The sequence below is a fragment of the Vombatus ursinus genome, unplaced genomic scaffold (assembly GCF_900497805.2).
Source record: "Vombatus ursinus unplaced genomic scaffold, bare-nosed wombat genome assembly UNPS02014786.1, whole genome shotgun sequence".
In the NCBI taxonomy this organism is placed as follows: Eukaryota; Metazoa; Chordata; class Mammalia; order Diprotodontia; family Vombatidae; genus Vombatus; species Vombatus ursinus.
The window spans coordinates 34,213,297-34,219,102 of NW_020954564.1; positions in this window are offsets into that span (position 1 = coordinate 34,213,297).

Here is a 5,806-nt window from a genome sequence, read left to right on the forward strand (position 1 = left end):
AGCCTTGAGTTTGAATTCTGCCTCAGTCAGAGGCAAAGTGACCTTGAGCAAGTCACTGTATTTCTCTTAGGACAACTTCTTCATCTATATATGTGAGTTGTTTTGCAAACCTTAAAGTGATATATAAGGGTTAGCTATTATCATTATTATTATTATGAACACAAATTCATTAATACCATACCACATTTCTATAGCACTTCACAGTTTATGAGGTGACTCATATTCATTGTATCACTATAACACTGTGTTCCATGTCATAGTGCCAAGAAGTCCATTTTACAGACAAGAAAAGTGAGATCCAGAGGGGTAAAGTAAGTTGAATATGGTCACACAACTATTTTACAACCCACTGTCACCAAGGCAAAGGAATAAGTAGGTCTTTTTTTTGGGAGGGTGGGGCTAGGCAATGGGGTTAAGTGACTTGCCCAGGGTAACACAGCTAGTAAGTGTCAAGTGTCTAGTCTGAGATCAGATTTCAACTCAGGTCCTCCTGACTCCAGGGCCGGTGCTCTATCCACTGCACCACCTAGCTGCCCCAGTAAGTGGATCTTTTCCTCTCCTTTTCGCTCCCTACCCAAATTCCTTAAGCTATCTCTTTCAAGGCTTCCATTCATGCTCCTTATAACCTGACTTCCCTGGGATGCACATGTTGGGTGACAAGTGATAGGTAGCTACCCCATACCCTGTAGGGGTAGCCTTGATAATAAGGGAGACAGCTGTGGTATAGGACAAAGAATATTAAAGTAAGAATCAAGAAACCCAGGTTCTGGGCCTGACTCTGCCATTAATGTAGTGTGTGACCTAGGACAAATCACTTCCCCTTTCTGGGCCCAAATTTCCTCTTCTATAAAATGATATGGTTGGTCTAGGTAGCTCATCAGCTCCTATTCTGTCACTCATCAGGGAGATAACATGATATAAGGAAATATAATGATAGCATGGGCTATCAGAGGAGTCAGAGGACCTGGGTTCAAATCCCACCTTTGACACTTATGCCCTATATAACACCAGGCAAATCACTTAATTTCCCTGGGTTCCAGCTTCCTCATCTGTTACACGAGGGAGGAAAGCTAGATGGCCTTTGAAGTCCCTTTTAGTTCTAAATTTGGGATCTTGTGGTCATGCCCACATGTTTCTTTGTATGGAAGTAATCTGAAAAATGCTTAGGATAAGGAGCCTCTTAGAAGGCAAAAATTATGCCTTTGGGGATTGGTTTTCTTCCCCGACCAAGGGTGTTATAAAAATTGAAAGCTTAGATTGTTAATGCAGGTTCTACCATGAGCCGTGATGACTCTATCAGCTCCAGAATGGGAGCATCAGTGGCCAAGGTCACCAACAGATTTCCATCTGGTGGTGACACACTTGCCAGTTGTAGAGAGGAGGCTGGCACTGATAGTTCCCAGAGCTTCTGGTCTGTCTTTGAGCCCAAGGAGTTTAGTCTTGGTGATCTATCCTCTGCCATTTGGAGTGTCGTAACAGAGCAGGAGGTGTCTGGAGAGGGTTGAGGCCATCTCCTAAACTGACGAGGCTGCTAGATGAGGATTAGGTACCCTCTGGTTTGGACTAAGGGGTCTGGGTGGGTGAGTGGGATACAGTGGAAAGAGTGCTAGCGTTGGACCCAGGGATCTTGTCATTTATTTCTGTCATTTGCTCTCTGTGTGACCTTGAACAAGTCACTTAAACTTCTCTGAGGGACGTGGTTAGGCTAGATACATAACTCTAGTAGCCCACTCTTGTGTATTGTTCTGTCATATTTTAACAGGCACACTGACAAACTGGAATGTGTATCCCTAATGCTGAGCATAGTGCCTGGCACATAATAAGTGCTTAATAAATGTAGACCGATTGATTGTCCTGAGGAGGGTTAAGGAGGAAGAGATTAGAATCAATTTCATATAAGGATCAGTCAAAGAACTGGGATAATCACCCTGGGGAAAGTGAACATTTAGAAGCAAGATGGTGGTCTTCAAATACCTGAAGGGCTGTCACAAGGAAGAGGGATTAGATTAATTCTTCTTGGCCCCAAAGGCAGCAATGAATGGGATTTGCCAAATTTCAGCTTACTATGGTAAGAACTTCCCAACCAAGAACTACCCAATAATGAAGGGGGCTCTCTCAGGGCATAAGTGAGGGTGATGTCATTGGAGGCTGCATGAACACTTGTTGGGGAGGTTATGGAGGCAGTTTCTGTGTAGGTTAAGAGGTTGGACCACATGACCCCTGAGGTCTTTCTCAGCTCTAAGATTCTCCCCACACACACCTCATCTACTTTTCTTGCCTCCCATGAGGATGGGCTGAGAGGGCATCTCTCCTGCTAGGTATAAGGTAGGGATTCATGCATTCAAAGGTCATGTCAGAGTCTCTTCCAGGATTCTTCTCCCCTATCTTTCAGAGGTGGAAGGAAGAGGTTGCCGTGGTCATCTGGGGAAGGAGTAAAAAACTCACCTTCTAATAACCGTAATGTTACATGACATTTGCACCCAATTTTATAAAGCCCTTCTAGCTCATTAGTCATTGTGATCCTCATTAGGACCCTGAGAGTGAGCAGGGCTTGTTATTCCCATTTTGCAGATAAGGAAACTGAGGCCCAGATTGGGGAAGTGATTTGGCCAGGATCACACAGCAAGCCAGTAGCAGACTTACGACTAGAAACCTGGGAATTCCTGTCACAGTGTCACTTCCATTGTGCCCCATGTCCTCTCTTTCTATTTTCTTTGCTAACTGTCCTCCCAATGTAGAACACATCCTGTTCCTTCCCCTTCTTCCTAGCTCTCATCCTCACCACATGGAGCCAGAGTGTGGGGCCAGACGTAGTTCCTGGTCGTAGCCTCCTGGACTCACGGGAAAGAGGCTGTGCAGAAGCATCAGGGAGACTAGAAGGCCTTGGGGGCTAGCCTTGGTACTATGACAACCCTTTGGATGTATTGCACCAAACGCCCAGGGCTGCCTTGCCTCTGTGCATGGTGCAGGGGGAGCCTGGCCTGGGAAAGGAGGCTTAATATCTTCTGAGCCCAGGCTGCAAGCAAGCTGTGAAATCAAGGGCCTCCTTAAGGAAATCCCAGAGGCTGACAACACGTTGAATATTGTTTCTTACTGAGGCAGGGGCTGAAAACTGATTCTGTCTCTGCTCCCTAGTAGGTCAAGGAGGGAGGGTTCCTGTGTTTTCCTCACAGGAAAGACTATTGGCTTGTTGGAGACAGTGAAGTCAAGTATTTACTAAGTGGAAGTGTTTACACATGCAGCATTCCTCAGTGCTTCTAGGACTGTTGGTTTCATCAGCATGGGCTCCACCTCATCTGACTGAACCCCTTCACATCCTAGTTTCATAAGCAGCCATAACCAAAAGAGAGGCTAGTCCTTAGACACCAGATATTTGGTCCATTAACTGTCTCACACATGAAACCTCTCTGGCTTGGTAGGGCCTGCTAAAGTTGGCACCTTGCTGGCTTAGCCTTTGAGAACCCAAGGGCATTGCCTCACCTTGAGGAGGCAGGAGAAAAGGACTTTAGTGATATAATGAGTACAACAAATTCTTGTTCTCTGTGTTCTCTCTGTACCACTCTCCCATCCCCTGGCCAAAGGCCTAAAGCTCTCAGGGAAGAAGCCAAGTATAATTAGCTTCAATGACAGGAAGCTTAGGAGTAGGAACAGGGAGGGAGAGGTAGTGTCATGGAGTAGAAAGATCTGGAATGAAATGGCCTCGGTTTAAACCCCAACTTTGCTATTTTTACTACCTATGAGCTGAGGGAGATGTGGCTGTCTCTGAGAAGTGTTTAGCTGGGAATTGGTGAGCTCTTGGCTTCCTGAAAGTAGTTCTCCTTTGGCTAGAACTTCCACAAGTTCTAGGCTAGAAAGTAGAATGTAAGCTCCTTGAGAGGAGGCACAGCACAATTTCCTTTTTGTCTTCCTATCCCCAGAAGCTAGTACAATGCCTTGCACATAGTTGTTGCTTAATAAACATTTGTTGAATTTAAAGCGTGATGAATCAGTAAACCTTTATGGAGCACCTATGCTCTGAGAGATAGAAGACATGATCAATCCCAGGCAGTGCATGATCAATGTCAAGTTAATGATAAGATAGCAAAGGCCACAACTATGAGGAAGGAGAGATCCCCAAGGGTTGGGATAGCCAAAGAAGGCTTCCTGAGGGATAGAGTAGATTGTGGTCAGAAAAAATGAAGAGGTACGAAATTGCAAACCTTTTCTTAAGGAATAAGATGCAGCTGTGATGTAATGGAGAGAGACCTGGCCTCTGAGTCAGGACTTGAGTCCTGACTTTATGGCTCTGGGCAAGTCACTTAACCCCTCAATGTTCCCAGGCAACACTTGAAGACTATAGGTTACTGAACAGATGCAGACCAACATTGGTAAGAAGGGGTTTTCTCATCCAAGAAGTTGCCTAAATCAATGAAATTATAGGTGCAGTCCCTATCCTTTTCCCTTTCTGGGGACAATCAGTTCAGCTAGAGCACTGCTTTGCATAAGCAAATAGTGGGAGAAAAGGATGGATAGGACTAGTCTAAAGGCAGCTGGATGGTGCAGTGGATAAAGCTCCAGGCCTGGAGTCACAAAGACTCTTCATAAGTTCAAATACAGCCTTAGACACAATTAGCTGTGTGACCCTGGGCAAGGCACTTAACCCTGTTTCCTCAGTTTCCTCATCTGTAAAATGAGCTGGAGAAGGAAATGGCAAACCACTGCAGTATCTTTGCCAAGAAAACCCCAAATGGGGTCACAAAGATTAGGACTTGACTGAACAACAATGGAAGGACTAGTTGAGTCCACAGGGTGACACACCAGCCAAAAAAGCTAATGACCCTAGAGGGCATTAAGAGAACCAGAGAGTTCAGAACAGAGCAAGAAATAATCCTCCTATGTTCTGCCCTGGTTAGACCCTATTTGGGATATTGTGTTTAGTTCTGGACAACACATTTTTTGTGTTGTCAAACCAAAGCCCATGAAGAGGAAGGTGACCAGGACAGTAATAAGACAGGAAACCATACTATGTAAGGATTAGTTCAAGGATCTCAGACATTTAGCTTTTGAAAAGACCGAGGAAAGACTGTAACAGCTGTCTTCAAGTAGATTAAGAGTTTTTATGAGGAAGAAGGAAATAGAGCATGGGCAAGTCACCTTCCCTCTCTGAGCCAGTTTCCTCCCTGGTAAAATGAGGACAACAATACTTCTGCTACCTACCTTGTGGGGTTCTTGTGTGAAGAGTGCTTTGTAATTCATAAAGCCTACGGAGATGTGAGTTGCTTGGTCTGGCTGACATCCTAATTCTGTTTGGCCTGGGGGTGGTGGGAGAGAGGCAGAAGTAGGAGCAGTAACTAAGTAAAAGCTACTTGGAGGCACATTTCAACTCAATATTCCACGTTGACAATTAGAACTGTCCTAAAAATGGAATGGAGAGAGTGAATTCATTACCATCCAATAAATTTAAGCAAAGACTTAGTGCCCAACTTTGGAAAGATTGCAGAGTAACCCTGCTTCAGGGATGGGTTGGACTCTCATAGTCCAAGGCCCTACCAGCTTAAGATTCCCTGATTCTCCAGAATTCAAACAGGTAGAAAAATATCTCAGGTTGGGAAGAAGGCATGAATAATGTCCAGAGCTAATGAGGACTTCATGCTGTTCCTAAGGTAATGAAGAGCCTGGCCTGAATGAAACACAATTTCCACTGGAGAGTGGGACATAAGTTTGACCAGGAAGCTTGGGAAGACTTATATGAACTTATATATCCACTGCACCACCTAGCCGCCCCAAGAGCCTTTTCTTCATCAGCCTAGGTGTTAGTTCCCCCTCT